This window comes from Epinephelus lanceolatus, chromosome 3 (assembly GCF_041903045.1).
Source record: "Epinephelus lanceolatus isolate andai-2023 chromosome 3, ASM4190304v1, whole genome shotgun sequence".
Lineage (NCBI taxonomy): Eukaryota > Metazoa > Chordata > Actinopteri > Perciformes > Serranidae > Epinephelus > Epinephelus lanceolatus.
This window is the reverse complement of record NC_135736.1, coordinates 2,502,022-2,526,581: the sequence shown is the minus strand read 5'-3', so window position 1 is coordinate 2,526,581 and position 24,560 is coordinate 2,502,022. Positions and strand designations below refer to the sequence as shown.

At 40.1% G+C, this 24,560-nt stretch overlaps 1 protein-coding gene across 1 annotated transcript in view; it reads left to right on the top strand.

Annotated features, from left to right (window-relative positions):
* The first annotated feature begins 5,516 nt into the window (after window positions 1-5,516).
* The window catches only part of LOC117251154 (uncharacterized), a 72,237-nt gene continuing 53,193 nt past the window's right edge, over window positions 5,517-24,560 (top strand). Inside the window, exon 1 of the mRNA XM_078163362.1 lies at window positions 5,517-5,658. The gene's annotated coding sequence lies outside the window, so the exon portion shown is untranslated. The remainder of the gene's footprint in view (window positions 5,659-24,560) is intronic.

Here is a 24,560-nt window from a genome sequence, read left to right as displayed (position 1 = left end):
CTCGTCCAGAACGCTGCTGCCAGAGTCCTCACCAACACCAAGAGAGTGGAGCACATTATACCAGTGCTTAAGTCACTGCACTGGCTTCCTGTGTGTCAAAGGATAGACTTTAAAATCTTGTTACTTGTCTATAAAGCACTAAATGGTCTCGGGCCTAAATACATCTCTGATTTACTTGTACGTTATGAAGCACCCAGACCCCTCAGATCATCTGGAACAGGTTTACTCAGTGTTCCCAGGATCAAAACCAAACAAGGTGAAGCAGCCTTTAGTTTCTATGCTCCCCGCCTGTGGAACAAACTTCCAGAATATCTGAGGTCGGCTGAAACTGTCAGTTCATTTAAAAACGGATCTTAAAACATTACTGTTTACTGCAGCTTACCAGTGAACTAAATATCTAACTTATTGTTAGGATAATCTGTAGCTATTGTTTTTATATTTGTCTGCTGTTGCTTTTGCTTTATGTTTGCTTTTTAAATGCATTTTCTGCACTGTTTTTAACTATTTGTCTTGCTTTTAGCTTTTGTTTTTAATGATCTCAAACACAATTTAATGGTTCCTTTAATGTTTTATTTTAATGTATTTCTCTTGTAAAGAACATTGAATTGCCTTGTGTATGAATGGTGCTATAGAAATAAAATTGCCTTGCCTTGCCTTGCCTTGCCTACAGATGAAAACTAGCCTTTTGGCTAATTCTGGCATGTTTACAGTTTTGTTTATTAACATGCACTGTCCCTGTCAAATAAATGAATAAAATAAAAAAAATAAAATTAAAATAAATGATTGACACATTTAGTGTCTGAGAATTTTGGCAGCTGTAATAATTAATGTAGTGTCTTTAGGTTGGATTTTGTGTTTCTTGGTATTTGTCTAATATTATAATTTCCTCTCTGCTGTACAAATCCATAATCCGCGAATAGTCATTAACTATAAACACCACCTCCCTAAACTTAACCCAGTCAGGGTATATACAGGAATCTTGAAGTTAATTTCAATACCTTTTTAAGACTTTTTCAAGACCTTCTCAATATTTTTTAATACCTCACCGCCACTTTGAGCTGTAACCATTTACATCAGTGACACCTTTAACTTAACAGTTTTAGTTTGTGATAAAGACTATAGACCACTATTATACAACAGAATTCAAATAGGCTGGGAGAATAAATCAAAGGCAAAGTTTATTTTACTTTTTTTTTTTTTTATTCGTAATATGCCCTGAGAGCGCCAGTACTCTGTGTGCTCTCTGGTCTTTTGAAAAGTCGTTTGTGCCTCTGAATTTTTGCCTGAGTGCGCTCTGGCACACATAATAGCCTAGTTTTTTTATGTTACCAGATCATCTTTGTTTTTTAATAAAACAAATAAATTCATGCACTTTCACAATGTTTTTGAGGACTCAAACTCTTTAGACAGCTAATTCAGAAAAATACCTTCAAAAAATACCTTCAAAATTTAAGACCTCTTTAAGTCGTGATAAGACTTTTTAATACTTTAAGGGTCTTAATTTCCCCAAAATTGATTGATCAACTTTTAATACTTTTCAAGACCCCGCGGACACTAGGGCTGTCAACGAATATTCTAAATTTGAATTTAAATTCGAATTCGTGGAAGTGCTGCGAAGCGCAGCGCACTGAAATTCTCACGCGAGCCGGAGCACTTCCGTTCACATCAGACGCGCATTTCTCCACGCTGGTCGACAAGTGGTTCTGCTCCCAGCTGTTGTCTCCGTCACCCGGCTTGACACATTCGCTCGCGGCTCGCGCAGAAAATAGACCAGACGCCGAAACGATCACTGCAGGGCGTGAGCCAGCCACGGAGCTGCGCGGCGCGGTGCAGCCAGTGTGGATGACACAATCGGTTAACATGGGCGCCGAAAGGAAACTGGCTTCGCTTCGAGGCTATTCGCAGCGCTTCCGCGGGCGGTGTGGCCTGACGGGTTAGAGAGGGGGGGCGAGTAAGAGGTCCGCGGTCGTCTATAACGTAATGTTATAGATAATTTTTTTATGTGTTTTAATGTGTAGATATGTAAATGTTCATGTTGAAATAAAAATACCTACAAGTAGTTATGTTTCCTTGTATTAATACATATGAGTATGTTTCCTTGTATTAGTTTGCCCTCTTGTGGACATAATGCGAAAAAAATTTTTTTCGAATGGTTCGAGCCTATGAGTTATTTTTAGAAGGAATATTCGAACGTCATTTTTGAGCAATTTTGACAGCCCTAGTGGACACCCTGCCAGTAAACCATTTTCAGGTGAGCAAACATATCAAACATGCAGCCTTGCATCACTGTTCGACTGAATGGCTGCTTGTTTCCTTTGCCAGCCCAGTTGAAATGACAGGCCAGGGAGTTGGTCAAGGCAGTTGACAGCATCCGTCTAATCATAGAGTCTGATGAGGTGCCCCCAACCAAAGCCAAGCAAGCAATCTAGAGATGAGAGAGAGAAATGGTTGTCTTCATGATGCTGCCTACACAGAAATCATTTTATTTTTGCATCAAGAATAGAGTTGCCACCCGTCCTGTTTTTCCCAGAATTGTTCTCTTTTTTCATCAGCTGTCCCGGGGAAAAAAAAATCTCTCCCGGGACACAATTTGTCCTGTTTTTTGGGGAAAATGCTGCAGTAGCAGGCCAAGCAGTCCATCCAGAATGACGCATAGTGCGTCCAAATTCACACCTGTTCTCTATGGTTTTTATCCGCGACCGTGCGTCATAGTGAGAAGCCAAGCATATCACGTGAAACAGCGGAATCGTAGCTTTCCGAATGTTTTCACAGCGAAAAAAAATGATAAAGTTACACTAAAATTATGTATAACAGAGCTTTCATACAGCTTTGCACACACATTACTCTTGGATGGATTACTCGCGAATGCAGGGTTGCACAGAAATGCCACGCATATCACATGAAAGCGCAGGAGCAGAGCTTTCCAATGATACCACACACATCATTGTGCTGTCATCCCATCACGCTATAAATATAGATCAATTGTCTACCAAATAAAATCCTGATGAATTTCTTTACAACCCATGATACAGATCTTGTTATCAGTCACTTCATATAGTGAGGAATATCGTATCTTACCACGTCTTAGGCTTGTGTGTGTTTCTCCCTGTCTATCCACACTTGTAGTCCGGCTTTCAATATGCAAATATCTCCATATTGTCCAGTTGACACTCCATCAAACTTTGTATGACCAGTAAGACCAGCCACTTCACCTTTGCGCACCCAAACAACTGCAGCCTAATTATGCATGTTGACAGGGCCGTACTCACCATATACATTGAGGGGGACATGTGCCCCCCCCCCCCCCCATGCCCATTTTTTTTTTTACTGCAATCAAAGTGGCAGATATTATCTTGGAGGACATCACTGCACTTGGGTGACTATTTTTCTATGATCTTAGATGTATGTTTCTTTCAGATAAAACACATTTTTGACTTGTGAATGAGTCAATGGAATTTCTTGCAATAATGAAAAAATACTGTCAATCATGTCCGCCTGGCACAAACCACATGTTTTGGACAGCTGTGAACTGAAAGAATGTCCCACCATCATGGTTCTTATATTCAGGGTATCTGCAGGTTTCAGTAAGTTAAATTTAAGACTTTTTAAGACCTTTTTAATGCCACCTCGAATGGAATTTAAGACCGAAAAAACTATAAATATAAGCGATGGTTGGGGGATCCCGCTGTACTATAACCAGTGCTTAATTTGTAAAATTAGAAGTGGGGGAACACTTTTTTAAGCGGCACCCGAGCCGCTTCACTGCGCAACTCCAAATGGAATGGTTCTGACATCTAGTGTTGTCATGGTACCAAAATTAGGACCCACAGTACGATACCAGTGAAAGTATCTGAGTTCTGAGTAGTATCATGATACCACAGCAAAAATGAGGCAGATGTGCCTTTTGTCATTTATAAAAAGATCACTTTTCTATAATACATCAATGATATTTCAGTGGAATAAATTACTTATTGACTTATTCATACTTCAAAAACAGCATCAATAAGTGATTAACATAGGGGGGATCAAAATAAAATAAATAAATAAAATAAAAAATCAACCAGCCACCCTCCTCCCCTGACAAGTAAAGAACAGTCCCTTCATAAGAACAGTCCCTAAAGTGCAGTGAGGTTTGTGGGCCGTTACCTGCCACAGAGAGAAATGTGAACGGCAGTCATGACGCCAACAAAAGAGGAAATTAGGCTACTGGACCTGGGGTCGGATTTCTCTGTCACCGCCAGTAAGCTGTTATTTTGCGCCGCAGAGCCGCCGTAGGCTATTTGACCACCGTATTCCTGTCTGTTACCCCCGTTCAACCCACAACCAGCAGGATTCGCCTTTCGTTTCTGCTGCTGGTTGAAATCTGTACTTGCACAGCACTTGCTGAATGATTTATTTTGCAGGCACAAAACTATTTTTAGTCGCAAATGCGAGTAAAATGCTCGCACCTAGAGCTCTGTGGAAAACAAATCACTGCTGACAAGTAAAAAGTCATAAATAATAACTTTTTACTACTCAAAGATACTCACATGTCCGGAAAACAAACCACTACAGCAGCATATTGAGTGCCAGGTGGCCAGTGTGCGCCGTTAAGCCCTTTTCACACAGAGCGCGCAAAGCGCAGACCTCCGCCATTGTGTATGTGCTACCGCCAGCACGCACCGTTATTGGACGGCGCACGGATACTCACAGAAAAGTGCCGTGAGAATAAAAAAAAGAAAAGAAAGAAAGTCAGATTAAATATTCCTTCCGCAACAATTTTAAGACCTTTGAGTAATGAATTTAAGACCAATTTAAGACATTTCTAATGAATTTAAGACATTTTCAGGCCTTACTTTTAGATACATGAATTTAAGACTTTTTAAAGGGCCAGTGTGTAAAATGGGTTGAAAACCGTTGGAAACAGTGACATCAGTGGTCAAATTCTAGATTGCGGGGCTCACTCGCTCACCCCTCCCGTCGGGTAAATGACAGTGGCCTCGTAGGGACAAAAAGCCTTGCGCATGAGTTTTTCAGGAGTAGGTCTATCTAGCCACGAGGTGAATGTTTATTTAGAAATCTAAACCATGTTATGATATTGTAATGAATCCCTCATGAGCAGGAGACCAGAGGAGCGTTCGGGAAAAAGGCCCGTTTATTTGAGCACTCCAGAAACTCCGGTAACACACCACTCCGTCCCAAACTCTGACTCTTCTGGCGTAACAGACACACTTCTAACTTTACACACATACTCGTTTACGATACTAAGTGAGGACCCCCCTCCCCTCTCTGCTCCACCAGTCTCCAGCCCGCACACTGACTGACAGCGTAGCCGGTAAACAGTGCTCAGCTGTTTATTTAGCCTAGCAATATCTCCGGACTATAGTAGCTGCAATGGACGACTTTGACCGCGATTTTGAAGAGTTTCTTGTAGCGGACACAGACCCAGAGCCATACCTGTTTGAGTCGGAGCACACAGATGAGGAACTCCATGCGTTTGATGCTGAGCGGGTGAGAAGAGAGGCTGAATGCACAGAATGGGATTCGGTGCTACTGCTGCCATTGTTGGGGAGATATCACCAGGAGGAAAAGCGCCGCAGAGAGTGCATCACAAGCAGTGAAGTTGCGTCTTCTTTTCCTCGCAGATGACAGTTCGGGTTCATTCTCTCCTGTTGCGTGGTAAGTGTGGTCCATTCGCAAACTTTATAACTAAAAAAACTTTTCACCACCCTCTATCGACGAACTACTAACACTCTGCTGTTTCCTCCTCCTTCTTCCTTCCTTCCGCTGTCTTCGTTGGTTCACTTATACACGCAAAACGTGTTCTTTGGCTGGCTGGATTGTCCACTCGGTCTGGTGTACACACATGGCGGCGCAAGATGGCGATCTCTCTAAAGCAAGGCCCTTACCATATATATATATATATATATGTAAAAGCATAATTATAAGGCTACGAAAACCAAACAAATTTTATTTTATAGCGATCATACACTTGTATAAACATATTAATGGGTAGAATATTCAGATTCAGATTCAGATTGACAATAAACCATGCCAAATATTACACACTGGCCCTTTAAGACTTTTCAAGGATCCGTGGGTACCCTGTATATTACCAGATTCCAGAGAGTCTCCCCTTTTCATATATGGCAGAATATGTCAACTTCCAACTTGCTATGGTGAGATACATGTAAAAATGTAAGAATTTAGTAACACAGATTTGTTTTTTCATTGATATAAAAATTAATATAAAATACAGGCACATAGAAGGACATGGAATGATGGCAAATCTGGTCTCCTATGTCCGAATTTCATGTTCATTGGTCAGTCTGAACTGTTAATAATGGCCGAGCCCTCCGCCTCAAACATTTGGTCGAGTGTCCCTTTTTTTCACAAATCCAAGGTGGCAACCCTAATCAAGAATCATTTTATCATTGAATCGTGGCCCTCTCAATCAGAATAGAATAGAATTAGAATAGAAATGTATTTATTTAAAACAGGGACAATGCACAAATAAACATTAATCTTATAGGAACAAGAAAAGATGTCTTGAGCCAGGTGTTAGCATGCTTTGCAAATTTCCACCCATAGTCCCTAGGCAGGTAAGGAAGGAATTGAATCGTGAGGTACCCAGAGATTCCCACCCTTAACTTATACTGTGCTGTGATATATGAAAAGTTGTTTCCTATGTATATGTTTTTTTTTCTATGATACTGTACAGGCAGTTCAGTTTGTCAAATAAATTACCATGCTCTGACAAACTGATTCATTCTTCAGTGATGATTCTACCTCACTGAAGTTGTCTTCATTCATGATTGGCAGGTCAATGGGAGTCATCTCAAGGGTTGTGCCTGGCGCTGGTCCCCTGTGACCAACTGGAGTAAATCTGGCATCTGCCAGTTCACTTTTGATGAACTGCACATCTCTTGACATTTCCTTTACTACCACTACTACTTAAGCGAGCATTGTGGTCATCTTCTCGATGGAAAGGTCTTAAAAAAAAGAAAAAAAAAGAAGAAAATTGTAAGAGAGAAATTAAAACTTGCAAATTATTAGGGAATTACACAATTTGAAATAGACTTGCCTTTCAAAAGCTACCTGGTGTATTGACTTTGACCTTGACCTTGCATGTGTGTGCTTACACCTAGTATAAAACAAGCATCCACACACCTTAATCTCTGCACACATTGAAAGGCATTATTTAACTTCAAGTCTGCCATGGCCACCCACATATAATCCCCACCTCAGCCCACTTTAGTTTTGATCACAAAAAACATTTCTATACATATTTTAGTTCCCTCTTAAGATGTCTGGAGGTAGGAAAAACAAAGGTTCCAACAGATACACAAAAACAAGACTGATTTAATTTGTTCAAATAATTTTATTTTACTTTAAATTAATAAATTGTGGTTATTAGTGAGGAGTGCAATCACATACCATTTTGTGGAAGTTGAGGGCAACTGTGGGGGGTGTATTGCCTCGAACTGGACCCTGCTATATCTGTTGGGATATATATATATATATATATATATATATATATATATATATATATATATATATGTGTATATATACATATATATAATTATTATTATCTTATCTCCTTACATCTTATATTATTAACATCCAAATTGTTTACTTGGCTGTAACTCCTCCTCCTGGCTTGTATTGGAGGCTGAAAGAAAAACAGAATGGGTTAATTTTTTATGTTGCAATACCACAGAAAATAATTGTTGGAATAAAGATATTTATCTAACAAAATCAATGTAATGTAATCAATGTAAATCAGTGTCCAGTGCCAGTGAATTGCTTTTTACTGTTGTAATTTGCTATACACGTCATTATGGCCTCATGTGATTTTTCATCAGCATTTTAGTAGCATGTAATCACAGTAGTAATGAACAAACAAAACAAATATAAACTGAAAATACAATAAACGTAAGATAAAGCAAAAACATCTGCTGTTTTTTCACTTTCCTCCATAAATTAAATCACACTGCTGACATCAAAATACTGAGTGACAGAAAGACTTAAGACATTCAAAACACAGACAATTTCATGTTTCGCATAAAACTGTGTTTTGAATGATTTGTTTTCAATCATGTAATAGTTTTTTTTATATTACGTTGAAAATAACCGTTAGATTTATACCACACTTAGGCTATTTCATGTATGAAAATGCAGTATACAGTTGTTTTAAATTATGTGTGGTTTTTATTATAATTTTATTTTATTTTTATTCTATTTATTCCATTTATTTATTCATATCACTTGTTACAAATTTCAGAGGACCCTATTTGAATTCCAGGCGACCCCACGTGGGGTCCTGACCCCAAGGTTGAAACACACTGTCCTACAGTAACGTTAGCGCAGGGCGTCCTCACCGGTCCTCACTGCTAGTTTAGAAAGCATAAGTGTGTTTCAGTGTAGAGGCTTGTTCTCCGCCGCCATTACATTCAAACGAATTTAATGGCGGAGCCCGCGTTAACTTTAGCCTGCTCAAATCACAACCAGTGGTGTGGCGTGGGGAAAATTTTAATCTAACAGACACTTCAACACACGCGCGCTCGCGCGCACAAACATCACTTGCGTTTACTGATACACAAGCTCTCTCTCTCTCTCTCTCTCTCTCTCTCTCTCTCTGTCTCTCTCACTCACACACACACGGTCCTCCAAAACAACTTAACGTTAAAATCCATGCAACTCCGCTACCCAAATGCGTGGCCGGCCGCTTAATACACAGTACAAATTTGATAATGAATAAAAAAATCATTCATTCATAAACTCAATCAGGGAGATGTTTCAAGTTTTATGTTCACATTATGAAGTATCAATAAGCTGCATCTATCAAATACATGACTTACAAACCCCGATGTATGTGCTTGATAATGTTTATAATGTCAAAAGAGGCTATAAACAACCTCATCTATTCAGGTAACCTGGCCCTGTGGGCACTGTCCGGGGTGCTTACAGTAAATTTTATGTATGTAAACAACCGCAATAAAACAACTACTTCAGTGGACTGACAACACATACAGCTAAATCCAGGCAAGCAAGGCACAATAAGCAAATAACCACATCAAAAAATGCACACATAGCTACATAGGCTGTTCAATCAACAGTAAAGTCACAGAGAGAGGGAGTGCATTTAACTCACCCTATTTGAAGAGGAAGGCCATTCTCCTGTCTCCTGTACTGACCCAAGGATTGTTCAGCGAGCATGTATCCTTGTCAAAAAGAAGACAGGGCCAGCAAAATAGCTGCTGAAGGTTAGCGCTACCAGCTAGCCTGGACATAATTTTCCTCATTGAAAGTCCAAGTCCCTTTTTTTCTCTCCATCTGCAGCTCTAGTTTTGGTGTTGGTCTGCCATCTAATTTAATTTTAAGTTGCTGCTGTAAAGGAAGTTTCGCAAAATTGTTTTTTACCAAAAACTCCAAATCGCCACCCTCCATGACTGCAGTAAAGTTGCTAACGGTTACCTTGGTTACCTCCCGGCGTTATTTGATTTCAGTGACATTGATAACGTGCTATTTGATTGGTGTGAAGCCAAAGGGCGGCTGGCTTCCCTTGGCATAGTCCTGACTAATCACAGTTTGACATTGGCATGACAATAACCTCATCTGATTGGTTAATATTTCATTTTTTTTTCACCAAGGGATGCCAACTTGGCCTGGCTTCCCCGCAGACAAGACAGTCTACCGGAGTGCAATATAAAGTGCAATACTGTGTTTCCCCACACATTCATTTAGAGGGGCGCTGTTTCACTCATTGTAAAATACTCAGAGAAGAAATGACAGCAACAGCACGGAAGAATTACCGAAACTGTTAAACAAAGTGTTTTTATTAAAATGACAATTACAGTCTGAAAAAACAGAGGAAGCTTGGCTTCCCTTGGCCTCCAGGAGAAAACGCCACTGATCACAACACAGAAGACCAGCCGCTTTTTTCAGTTGGTCTACACGCTAAAAGCCTTTAGCAGGTGCTGAGTGCTACTTTGGACTCTTCGTGTATCATTAACGTTACTCTCAAGGTTAAATTAACAAAGGATTTTACCATGCACACTAAGTTATCGTTAGCCGAAATGCACTGTTAGGCTAAAACTGATGTGGCTAAACTGATGCTGTATGCTCGAAATGTGCCAGTTAACGTTAAAACAAAACGTTAAAAAATTTAATAAACTCCGTTAAGCACAAAAGCAGCAGTTATCATTCATAGAATCAATAAAATCAGTAATATTCCCAACTTACTTGAGCAGTAGCCGAGCGTGGGCATAGGGGAGGAGGAGGAAAATGGCTGCTTCTTCTTCTTGGCAAACGGAACGGCAAACCCAGCTCCTTCTTGGCGGCTGTTTAACGTTACCTGGGATGTACCATTTCATTAGGTTTAAAGTTTGGAGTGTTGGGCTGTTCCACTCCTTGCTGTCACTGTTCAAAAGCACCTTTTAGATGTCTTTGTCATTATAAATTACACACAAACCTTCAGAAGACTTTAACATAGTAAAAAGTTATGTCCACAGCAAAAGGTGCTTAAATTAAAATGTATGAGACCCCCCCACCCTCTCATTATATGGTCTCACCCAGTTCAGTACATTGAAACAGCATTAGTCAAACAATATTGATTCAGTGTTGACATTTCAATCTACAATCTCAACCATCATATAATGTGGATTCAATGATATATTTTCAACATAAAAATTTTAGAAGGTTGATCAACCATTGATTTTTCAACCTTAACTAAAAATCAACCTTTTTGACCATAACTCAATGTTGATTTAACATCTTTTGCTATCTGGGCCATCATGTACATGATAGCTGCTAGTGTTAGCTATCGCAAATAACTAGAACTAGCTAAAAATCAACAAGCTAACGTTAGCCTATAGCCTACTTTAACAAACTAACTTACCACAGGGGCAGAAACAGATGAAACATCGTCTTCAGAGTCCCAAAGTGAAGTGTCGCATCCTACTCCAACTGGAGCAGCACGTGAGGGGCTTGCATCAGTTGTTTCAACCATCTCAGCATTGCTAGGTTCTGTGCTCTGATGTGGAGTGGTGAGCATTGGTGGCGAGTGGCATCCAGCGTGACCATCATGCAGTGAGTTGAGTTCCGTATGTGTGCATGCACACGCATGTGGACCCAGATCAGGTGCAGCAAAAGCCACTGTATTTTTGCTGTTTGTAAGTTTTTATTGAAATTATTCAAGCGATAAAAGCGACGTTCAGATACCCATACGTAATGACGTTGTAAATAACACCCATTTCAATATTGCTTTGACTTTTTTTTTTTTTTTTTTTTTTGCTGTCCTGGAATTGTCCCAGACACATCATCATTGTGTCCCAGTAGCAATTTTTATAGTCCCTGGGACATTGGGACACCGTTAGTTTCGAGCCCTGAGAGCATATTAATAATTGATTAACCTTTATACGACACTGTTCCCACTTTAGATCCAGTAGCTGCAAAGGATCATTATTAACTATTAACAACACCTTATTAATTTAATCTCATAGGGTCTTATAGTGTCTTATACACAAGTAATAAATGTGGTTTATTGATTAATATTTAGGATAGCTTTATAAACTGCTATCAACTTTCTATTAAGTGCTTATAATGCTCCTATATGCAATAATAACTGTGTTAATTATGATATAATTAACACTTATATAGTCTTATTAATGGTAGTAAACATCTTATTCTGTATATAAGTGCTCATTAAGTGTTAATTGGTGCTTATTAAGCATTAATTAACGCTTATTACAGTACCTTAATATAAAGTGTTACCAAAAAATCCATCCCAAGTCCCATCTCTCTCATTGTCTCACTCCATTTTTTCCTCGTTCTGCCATTATTTCCCAAATGCTCCATTCATATTCATAATCACTCACAATTGAATTTTCTTCACCATATATTTAAATAACATGCAGCTGTGATAACTGCATTATTTTACAGTATAATTGTTTGTTCTCTAAGGTCAGTCATTATGATTTTATATCATGTAACCATGAGGATCTTCTATATACAGACCACATACTGATGACCATATTATAGGATATACTCATAACATTATTACACAATTGTGACCCTGGGCACTACTGAAAACTAAAGTGGTCTCAGCATGAAAAAAAGGACAAGCAGTTAATTCTACCGTGCAGTCAGCTTCTGCAGATAGACAAGCAGGCAGACGAGAAGTTACACAGTCATACAGGATGAGAGAGATGAATGCACCAAGACTTCATTTAAATCTGGGCTCTGATTTGATTCCTTTCCACATGGTCCATTATTTTTTGTCCTTGCTTCCAGCTTTTTAATGAGTGTTTTCATTCCGCATGCCACTGTCTGAAGCTGTGCTCCAAGCAACAGATATCTTTACACTCCACTACACATTACAGAGCCAACGCTCTCTGTCCTCATTCTCTCTCGTTCCTCATTTTCTCAGAGAGTTGCCAAATCCGTGTCTGTCCAATGTGCGAACCACTTTAAGTGATATGTTCCTGCCTCTCACCCGTGTTCAATATTTTCCTCTCAGAAAGGCCGTCTACTCCTCTCTTCTGACACCCACTGCACCTTCTCTCATGTCTCCCCTCTGTCTGCACTATCTGCTCTTAGTCCTTTGTGGCTACATTCTTACGCTAGCTGTAAATTCATATTATGAATGTATGTGTGTTTCCACAAAACTTCAAGACTTTAAGTTTTCTGTATTTCTGAAACTGTCTGTACTCTGGCTTTGAATTTAACGATGCTGCAAAAATATGTTGAGAATATTCCTAAGGCAATTGATGCTTTGTCTCAGTCCAGCAGAAATACAGAAAAGATGGCATGGTAATGCCTTTCCTGCTCAGGTTATTCAAATCTTGATGGAAACCCAAACCATTATCTTTGTTTTTTTCTTTACTTGGCAGTTATTAAAATTGTCTTAAAAAATCAGCAGAAAAGGAAGTCATACTGAGCTGAGAAAATAAATCTGCCAAAGGAAAAAACACATAGCATAGCAAATAAAATCACAAAGTAATGCCTAGTCTAAAGCAACAAATATGGCAAGAAATAAAGGACAAGAAAAACTAGAGATCATCTTGTGATGGGATCAAACCAGCTGGGCTCCAACCCATGACTTAATATGAATGTGGACCAGGGGTGTAAAGTGGGAGGGGCAAATGGCCTCTTCACTTACACTTTACTCTGACCACACCCATCTTCAAAGTTAGCCTTTACTGTGATCCCAACCATACACCTGTAATGTTTATAACTTCAGGGTTGTAATTGTATCACAATGACAAAATCAGCCGATTTGGCTGTTACCAAACCATTAAAAGATCATTATCAGTGGTTATAAGCATCATATGGTACAAGGGGCCTGCCACTCCTACTGTTAGACTCAAAAGGCGATCGTCAGGCCATGTAGTGGCCTTTTTTGTTGAATGTTAGGTGACAACCTCTTGTGGCCTTAATCATTATGATGGTAACAAGAGAGAAACTCAGGTGACATAGTAGAAAGTGTTAGAAAGTCCATGTTGGGTGGGAGGGGACAACACGCACTCATCCTAAGTTCGTCCCATATCTCCACTTTGTCTGGTGGAATGGTGGTATATCATATTGCTACAGAAGGTTAAGTCTGGCTGCGTTACAAATTGACACTGCCTGCCAGCATATTATACTGCAGTGAAAGATGGGTTTTGGAGTCAGATGTCTGACACTGAAATCACTGACAAAGCGGTGGTTTTTGAAGACTTTGGAATGAGAATGGGCTGGTGGGGAAGGAGCTGTGGTGGATGGGTGGATTAAACTGCAACTGTTACACAATGCTGGATATGCAAAGGGACATTAAATGGTCTGATGAAGGCCTTTGAACCTAAAAGTATGGCAGGCCCATTCTAACCTATACCTACAGTATGAGGCTAAAAACCCCAGATAATTGCCATTTAATGGGCTAATAATCATGTGATCAAATCTGTCCACAGACCTATAAACCAGGGTTTGACCTAACCAGTGGCCAGGGGCCAGTAAAGGTTTATGCTTGCCATGTTGATTGGCCAGTCATTAATGGAGAATCAGAGTGTGCAACATGAACAGTGTCCTCATTGTCAACACATTACACAACCAACGTATCCTTACAGAATCGTTCGTATGATATCCCAAGAAACTGTGCCTCATGAATGACGCTTCATCCTTTACATACTGTTACGTAATTAACGTAAAGTTATGGAGGTTAGGTTTAGGCAATAAAAGTTACTGAGGTTAGGTTTAGGAAAAAAACAAAAAACATGGTGAGGATGTACCTTAAAATGACTCAAAATTCACACAGATCCAAAAATGAGACTCCAGGAGAAAGACCCGATTGACAGTCCATTTTTTCGTGACGCACCACCACCCCAACCCGCCTCCTTACAAGTGCTTGGTACTGCTTCCTTGTTTATTGTTGTCATAAGCTGTCATAAATTTGACATGAACATAGTCAGGGTGATCCTGAACAGGAATCCTGTGAGATTTTCATATAACCTATTAAGGGTTTTTAAAGTATTTTTTAATATAAAGAAAAAAGAATTTGTTATAATGTAACTTAAGGCGACTTTGCCTTTCTTTAAAAAAATAAAAAATAAAAAATCAACAGTAACAGCATATGGACCTTTGTATGGTCATGGTCATAGTCAAGGTCATCCTTTCAGCTAACCCACAAGGAATGACAAGTCAAAGATGATTAGGCTATTTGATGATATTATGGCCTTGGAGGCACCTATTAAAAGAAAAACAAAACAGTACAGTAGACTTACTTGAATTTTATTATAACTGAATTTCATCGTTTGGGCTGGCTAACAGTAAGGTTAACTGACATAAACAGTAGGGCTGAGGCTCTGTACTTGCAGCCCCCCATAGCCTGTTGTGGTAGAACTACTAGCCCACCGATAAAGGGTCATAAATGTGCTGCCTGCCCATCTGTGCTGAGCAAGTAGTGTACACTGATTTGATCAGAGCTTTTTCTACGAAAGCAGCTTCCTGCTGTGTCTGAAAATGAAGACAAAACAAAATTAGCCAAAACTGTTTGAAAACCTCCATAAAGCAGCAATGTGTGATAATTCTCTGTGGGTTTGTCACCGCAAATGGTCCCTTTCATATTACACAGAGTAATCTGTATAAAGATATATTGATAAGTGCAGCTTCCAGAGATAAACTACAGATAGCAATTTCTTGAAACACTTTGCTCAACTGGACCTTTTGATGAGACTCACTGAACAAGTGCACACAGGTGAAGACCATAATTCCTTGTGCTGTTAATCATTCATAAATAGTAGCAGGAAAAAAACAACCCTCTTTTTGTTCTTCTTTTTGTGCTCTACATTTTCCTCTCCTTTATTCTCCATTATTTTGTCCTCTCCTTGCCCTCATTCTTCCCCCTCCTCTTGTTTATTAGTCAGTCTAGGGCCTCGGGTCAGTTTGGTCTGCCTGTTCTTCCATTCTTTATTTCCTGCTCTCTTGCTTGCCCCCACCTGTCATCCCCCCTTTTTTTAAAATCTGTCTGCACTTGGTCATTTCCTTCTTTACTTCCTTTCCTTGTCAGATCTTGTCTTGTCTTGTCATATCCTCATGTCTTCATAATTACACATGGTTCTCAGGTCACCTAGCTATCGTGACTATCGGGATATTCTCTTCATTTCTGCCTCTGTCATGCTGAACTCCGTCACCTACCCCCTTCCTAGTGCCCACAATCCTAATTTGTTTCTTCACTCAATTCTAGCCCCACCCCCCTACACACACACACACACACACACACACACACACACACACACACACACACACACACACTTCTCTCTGTTGTGTTGATTAGTAAGAGTTGAAGGCCTGGAGTCTCTGGCTGATGGACACATTTGTCTACTCAGCAATCTGCTGCTCTGCCAGAAGAAGCACAGACATACTCCAATCCATGGTTGCACACACAAGCATGTAGACACACACTTGCAAAGACACACACACACACACAGACACACACACACACACAATCTGTCAATCTACACCTACAGTACAGGCCAAAAGTTTGGACACACCTTCTCATTCAATGTGTTTTCTTTATTTTCATGACTATTTACATTGTAGATTCTCACTGAAGGCATCAAAACTATGAATGAACACATGTGGAGTTATGTACTTAACAAAAATGGTGAAATAACTGAAAACATGTTTTATATTCTAGTTTCTTCAAAATAGCCACCCTTTGCTCTGATTACTGCTTTGCACACTCTTGGCATTCTCTCCATGAGCTTCAAGAGGTAGTCACCTGAAATGGTTTTCCAACAGTCTTGAAGGAGTTCCCAGAGGTGTTTAGCACTTGTTGGCCCCTTTGCCTTCACTCTGCGGTCCAGCTCACCCCAAACCATCTCGATTGGGTTCAGGTCCGGTGACTGTGGAGGCCAGGTCATCTGCCGCAGCACTCCATCACTCTCCTTCTTGGTCAAATAGCCCTTACACAGCCTGGAGGTGAGTTTGGGGTCATTGTCCTGTTGAAAAATAAATGATTGTCCAACTAAACGCAAACCGGATGGGATGGCATGTCGCTGCAGGATGCTGTGGTAGCCATGCTGGTTCAGTGTGCCTTCAATTTTGAATAAATCCCCAACAGTGTCACCAGCAAAACACCCCCACACCATCACACCTCCTCCTCCATGCTTCACAGTGGGAACCAGGCATGTGGAATCCATCCGTTCACCTTTTCTGCGTCTCACAAAGACACGGCGGTTGGAACCAAAGATCTCAAATTTGGACTCATCAGACCAAAGCACAGATTTCCACTGGTCTAATGTCCATTCCTTGTGTTTCTTGGCCCAAACAAATCTCTTCTGCTTGTTGCCTCTCCTTAGCAGTGGTTTCCTAGCAGCTATTTGACCATGAAGGCCTGATTCGCGCAGTCTCCTCTTAACAGTTGTTCTAGAGATGGGTCTGCTGCTAGAACTCTGTGTGGCATTCATCTGGTCTCTGATCTGAGCTGCTGTTAACTTGCGATTTCTGAGGCTGGTGACTCGGATGAACTTATCCTCAGAAGCAGAGGTGACTCTTGGTCTTCCTTTCCTGGGTCGGTCCTCATGTGTGCCAGTTTCGTTGTAGCGCTTGATGGTTTTTGCGACTCCACTTGGGGACACATTTAAAGTTTTTGCAATTTTCCGGACTGACTGACCTTCATTTCTTAAAGTAATGATGGCCACTCGTTTTTCTTTAGTTAGCTGATTGGTTCTTGCCATAATATGAATTTTAACAGTTGTCCAATAGGGCTGTCGGCTGTGTATTAACCTGACTTCTGCACAACACAACTGATGGTCCCAACCCCATTGATAAAGCAAGAAATTCCACTAATTAACCCTGATAAGGCACACCTGTGAAGTGGAAACCATTTCAAGTGACTACCTCTTGAAGCTCATGGAGAGAATGCCAAGAGTGTGCAAAGCAGTAATCAGAGCAAAGGGTGGCTATTTTGAAGAAACTAGAATATAAAACATGTTTTCAGTTATTTCACCTTTTTTTGTTAAGTACATAACTCCACATGTGTTCATTCATAGTTTTGATGCCTTCAGTGAGAATCTACAATGTAAATAGTCATGAAAATAAAGAAAACGCATTGAATGAGAAGGTGTGTCCAAACTTTTGGCCTGTACTGTATGTCCAAGAGGAACTCATCATAACTAATGCCTGAGGAAACCTACTTTTGTTGTTGGCTATCTCTGAGTTGTGACATGATGACACACACATACACACACTCACACACCCCACGCATGAGCACACAGAAAAGCCCCCCCCCCCCACACACACACACAGGATATAGATTGATAGAGTGGTGCTGGCAGTGAGCTCAGACACAGAAGGTCCTATCTCTGAAATCTTGTTCCAAACCAGCATCTGAAAAAAAGGTTTCTCTAGCTGCTGACAAAGGAGGTAAAAGGCCCATCAAATACCATCACAGCTATAAATGTTTTGAACTAAAACACTCAAACATCCTTCCGCAAAGATAGAAAAGATGAGAAAGAATGTGCGTAGTCTGCGTTTTATGGAAGGGGAAATCCTCGATGAAACAAGGGATGGCGAAAATCCAATTTCATTTTGGAAAAGCAGAACTTCTTTTGTCCATCAGCAAATATCTTTTGATGGAGATCACTTACTGATAAGAAATGCCAGTCCTTGATTTGAACCAGTGATTATAAATTAATTTCAAATTGAGAAGTTTCATTTTATACCACACACCATAGGAATGATGGTAATTATTTAATATATTGTTTATAGAGTACATAGAAATTTGGCCTTTTAAGAGTATTTCATAATCGCATTTCTTTCATTTATATGGACTAGAATAGAATATAATAATAGAATAAATCGCCGTAGGGAAATTCAGTTGTCCAGCAGCTTATAAAAGACAAAAAAAAACAACACACTTCCCCTCATCAGTAATAATAGTATTAGAAATAATAGACATAAAATAAAATAAGATAAAGCAAGTGCATAGATTAAAAAAATTAAATTGCCCATTTCACAATCTAGTCCAGTTGTGGCTAATGTGATATGTGTGAGTGTGTGTGTGACTGGATTCCTGAAATGCTCCAGTCTGCAACACAGTGAGATGAGCCACTGCAGATGCTCCTGTCACTCCAGGAGGCTTTGGAGAGGGTGTCTGCTATTGTCCATTATAAAGCCTATGTCACATTTTACTTATTAATGTCACTTTTTATTTCATAATGTACATTTTCCCTCTGCTCAGAGGGTAAGGAGCTCCTGGACAACTGTCATATGCTTTTTAGATCTCCCACAGTTAGTCACACAAATATCAAAACATCACACCTGTCCCATCAATGATCCCTTCCTACTGTAGCTATCCCTTTAACACACAATTTGATTCAGTGTGGTTACTACCTCCAATGCCTGCTAAAAGGCAAGACCCCCCATTCTGCCATTGTACCTTTTATACAGAATGGTGAGGCAGAATTATGGCTCAGAATTCCTGCCTTATGCCCAGTGAGACCAAAGATTTGCAACAAGTTGAAACGATTTTAGAACACTGCAGAGAAAAGTTGCAGCGGTGTGAACTGGTCGATCTGACCTTGACTCAAGCAGACTGATGGTGACATCTGTAACTCAGCTGGTCAAAGCATTGTTGGCCGGTTTTAGAACATAATGTACATCACCTGTTTCAACCGCCAATCAGCATGTAGTGAAGTCTGCTGGTCAAGTCAGAATGACCACAGACGCCATGTTCGCTTGCTCAAGCACTCTGTTTACATCCTCACAGTGTGCAGGTGTCGGGAGGTGGGTCACTGCTGCTGCTTGCTGTATGTGCTTGTGCCCTCTCCCACACACACACACACACACACACACACACACACACACACACATTCTCGCTGACTGAGTCATTGGCGCTGATTTTTTAATTTTATTGAAGCATATTTATTATGAATACAGTGGATCTGATGCTGGTTTTGTTCATTTTTTTCGCTGTTTCATCACTGCTACTAATGCAACTGTAGCCAGTATCTCACTACCACTATCCTCGTTCATATTTTAAGAAGCTACAAATTATATTCAGCCACAAAATAAGCCTTAAAAGCTGGAAATCAGAACAGAAGTACAGAGAGTTGTTTCATAGAGATGATACACCATCTCATCTAGTTGCACTGGTGTGAACCAGCAGGTTTTTCATAGAAGTAGTTGCTGTAGTAGTTGTTGTTTCAAGTCCTCGTGTCGCGAATCTTTGGTCTGAACTGGATTTTAAACAGGAAGTGTACTTGTTATGTTTGGTGTATGTAAGGTTCATAGTGCCAGGGGACGTGATTGATTGACAGATAAAGGGTGACAACACCTCTGTCCTGGAAAGTGAAATTGAAATATGGCACTGTCACTGGGAAAAATGTTATAAAAATTAGTTAAGTTTCAATTATTTTCCACATTATTTCAAATCTACCAGTTTTAACCGTTCACAATTTATTCACATCGTTATTTAATATAATAATAACTTTATTTATATATTTACAATTAATGCATAAAATGCAACACAAAGTGCTGAACAGAAAAGACAATCAAGACATTTGTTAGAAATAAAAACAAAATACAAGCATGAATAAAAAATGCCTAGTTAAGGCATAAATACATAAAAACACAAGAGAAAGCAATGGTGAAAAGGTGTGTCTTAAGATTTTGTTTGAAAGTTTCAACAGATTTAGAGCTCCTAAGACCCTCAGGTAGACTGTTCCAGAGTTTAGGGCCATAAAAAGCAAAGGCTGCCTCTCCATGCCTTTTTGTTGTAACCTTCGGAACAATCAAGAGATTTGAATCTGAGGATCTTAGGGACCTTGAAGGCACATATATTTTGAGCATGTCAGACAGATAAGATGGGGCAAGGCCATTTATTGCTTTAAAAACCAATAAAATAATTCTAAAATGTATTCTTTCACTGACAGGTAACCAATGTAGTGATTTTAAAACTGGAGTGATGTGTCTCTGCCTGTTTTTTGTCAGAACTTGTGCTGAAGCATTTTGCACAAGCTGTAACTTAGAAATAGCTTTCTTGGACACACCAGACAGAAGAGCATTGCAAAAGTCCAAGCGGCTGGAGATAAAAGCATGAATCAGCTTTTCTGTATCTGCCTGGGAGAGAAACGGTCTGACTTTGGCAATGTTCCCTAGGTGATAAAATGACACTTTAATTACATTTTTAATGTGATGGTCAAAGTTAAGATCAGGATCAATTTTTAACTACAATCCTATGTCAGACATACATGCGATCAGGTTATTGATGGAATTGTAGTCTTTTGAATTCACAGAGATACATAGCTGAGTATCATCTGCATAGCTGTGGATATTGATGTTGTGATTTCTAATAATATTGCCGAGTGGTAGAATATACAAACTGAAGAGAACTGGTCCTAAGATGGAGCCCTGCTGGACACCGCATGTCAAATTAGTTCTATGGGAGGAATAGTCATCCAAGGCGACATAGATCTGCCAATCAGTTAAATAAGATCTGAACCATTCAAGAACTGTTCCAGAGAAGCCAACCCAATATTTAAGTCTGTCCAATAAAATATCATGATCCACTGTATCAAATGCATCGCTAAGATCTAGGAGAATAAGTACAGAGAGCTTTTTCTCATCAGTGTTCATTCTGAGGTCATTAATAACTTTGACTAGAGCTGTTTCTGTACTGTGCTGGGCCCTGGGCCCTAGGCCCCTCGCATAGAGGTTTTTAAATGTATCTAATATTCAACACTTTTGGTTTCCATTGCAACAGTACACTGCTGTTGGTCCCACCATTTCCCACCGTGGATGACTTTCTGACTGCATAAAAAGTACCCCTTGAAGCAGTCCCAAGCTGGGGAAGGTCTGGCAACAAATCACATGAGACACATTATTACACTATCCCACACCTACTTACTTTTACAACATTTGAGAAAGAATCTGCTGCAGCAGCCACTGCAGAGCTACTGACTGATAGAAGCAAGATGGGGGACTTTTTGATAGCTACCACAGTGTATTGATGCATCCACGACATCTCTCGGGAGTCTACATTCACGGTGCAGTTGACTAGTTAAAATAACACACAAGAAACAGGCATTCTCCAGCTGTTTCCTATTGAGGAGCTTCCTCGTCATTTCTCGTTGAAGTCAGTTGGGGGGAGAGATGATTTGGAATAGTAAAATAAAGTGAAAAAAAGAAAGTGGAAAATCAAACACCCTGGCTGTATCTGTATGTCTCCTCCAGTCCATCCCAAGAGGAGTAGGGGGATGAGAGTAGCAGAGGAGGAAGAGGAGGTTTGTCTGAATCAACATGTTTTTTAAGAGGGATGTGAGAAACTGGGACAGTGGTGGCATCGCTGATGTCCCTGGGCTCAGTGTGCCACAAACACAGGACACACACACACACACACACAGAAATGCAAGCGCGAATAAACACACATTTACACACGAAGACATTTTCACACCCTTGGGGAGCCCCACTTTCAAAGTGCTTTCAAATGGTGCTGTGTCGAATCTCCATACATTACAGTCAGAATTTATATAAAAAGGCTCTATTTGCATAAATGTAGTCACATAGGGACCATACACAGCAGAGAGAATATTCAAGTGGCTTGGCTTGTTCATCCCTCACACACACACACACACACACACACACACACACCTATATTTACACATACAAACACACATATAATCACATATGCGCTCACTTACAAAAGACAAACCTAGTGTACCATTTGAGGGAAAAACACATGATGGCATATTTCACCCATGGACCTGACAGGTAAAACAATTTGACTGGCGTGTGAGTGTTTGAAGAGTGATCTCAGGAAAAAATTATCTATTTGGTATCTGATTGCATTAGATATGCAAGTAAAGCCCAGCTGGATCCAATCCTGTCACACCTGTGGGTCCTTGAGGTCCTGCAGCGACAAACCAGAGAGGTATGATTTTCATGATGTGCTCCAATATGAAGGAGACCGTCATTCATTAGAGTTAATGTATAAGCATATGATTATAAAAATTCCATGAGTGTGTTGATTTTAGCTGTGGAAGAATACCTGCGAAGGACAAGGAATGAATCTTCATCTGGATGGGTTGATGGTGTCCCCAGGGGTGAAAGTAAGGTGGTACAGTCCGGTACTGCGTACCACTAAAAGATTCAGTGGCGGTACGCAGTACCAGGAGAGCGGCTGCCTGCTAAAGCCCACATTCAGAACCAGTCACGGCCGCACTTTAGGCCAGAAAAAAGATCTGATAGCAATATATGCAGTTTTAAACACCACTTTGTTTGTTTATTAATTGCTTTTAACTTGTTCCGAATTGCTTCTGAACCGTCTGTGCTGTGTTTTGGTCCATGCTGGATGGAGCCTTGTCCAGACATCTCCCTCTCTCCCCCAGCCCCTCCCCTGGGAGAGAGTCCGCTGGTCCACTCCTATGAGCCCAGCCTTCAAGACGTGCAATACTCATCAAAAAATATCCCAATTAAAATCAGTAGCATAGTAAGTAGATATGTTCCATGTTGTGCTGTTTAATTTCAACAACACAGAGAACAGCTTGAACAAGCTGCATGTGAGCTAATGATCAGGGATTTCACTCAGCAGTACGTGACTGCGCATGCGCGTCTACTTCCGAAACACAGCGGTTGGGGTGCGTTTGATTTATTGTACTTGGACATTTGATTTTTCCACAACTGGACCACTGACGTCAAAAAAACAATAAATGAAACCAACGAAATTCCACACATTCTTGTGGTTGGCTCAAACGCTGTCAGCATGATTTAAATAGTAAATATTTAAATAGTTTATTGAGTTTATTGCGGCTGTTGATCAATGTTTTTTACAACAAAAAATAGGTAAAAAGGTAAAGAGAAAAAGAAAAAATGACATGCATGGTTTTAAGTGTTCATTAAGGTTTCATACATGCCAGCACTCTAAACATTAAAACGAATATTTTACTATACATGTTGTGAAGTGTTTCTAATTTCTTTCTACTCCATACAGGTACAGTAAAATATTGAAATGTTTTTATTTGTTTGTTTGGTTTTTGACTTTACTTTTTAAAAATGCATGAAGCGAGGATAGGTGAACAATATGAAGCAATCAAGATTTTGGTAATAGTACCGGCAAGAATTTAAAACTACTTTCACCCCTGGGTGTCCCTCATGCATTCTGAGCATACTGTTTTAAAGTGGGCAGGTCATGCATTTGACTGATACAATGTGTACTATATGAATGCACTCTATCATAGCTGAGCTGCAAACAAGGTGCACATGTTCAAGTGACCAATGAAGGTAAACAGTCAGTTAGCTGGTGCCAATTTTTCCATGCAGACATTAGTCAAACAGGTCTCCAGATGTAGGCAGATGATAGTGTAAAGGGAGTAATAAGCAGTTGATTAGTCTTCATCATTGTTAGTGTTCCCTGTCCCTGCCTCCAACAACAGTACACCATGCAATAAAAACAATACAACAGATCTTAGCTCTTTACTGAGCCTTACTCACTACTTATCCTTATGTTCTTTTTGACCTTTTCTGTTTCACTGTTAACCTCCTGCAGCTCTGCATCATCCATGCTGTTCGCATTGACTGTTTGTGCATTTTCCCACAAAGAGTAATGCACCCAAATCCATACATAACCCACGACTTTTGATAGGCTACAATCACATGACCAATGCACTGACGTGGAGTAAACTAGGAAGCAGTCCCGAGCGGTCTGTAAGGAGGAAGGTTGGTCTGCAACAGTGTTTGAGTGGGTGGAACATGTCAGGTGGTGTCCACATGAATGCCAGAACCAAAGATTTCCCAGCAGAGCAATGCATCAGAAAAAAATAATCAAACTTATTCACTTCACCTGTCAGTGGTTTTAATGTTTTGGCTGATTGGTGTACTTATGGCGACTGGGGCTCAGAAGTAGAGCAGGTCATCCACTAATCAGAAGATTAGCAGTTGATTCCCGGCTCCTTCAGTCTACATGTTGAAGTATCCCTGAGTAAGATACTGAACCCCAAATTGCTCCCAATGATACTTTCATCAGTGTGCAAGTGTGATAAAAACAGGTGGCACCTCACTTGGTAGTCTCAGCCACATGTGTGTAAATGTGTGTGTGAATGTGT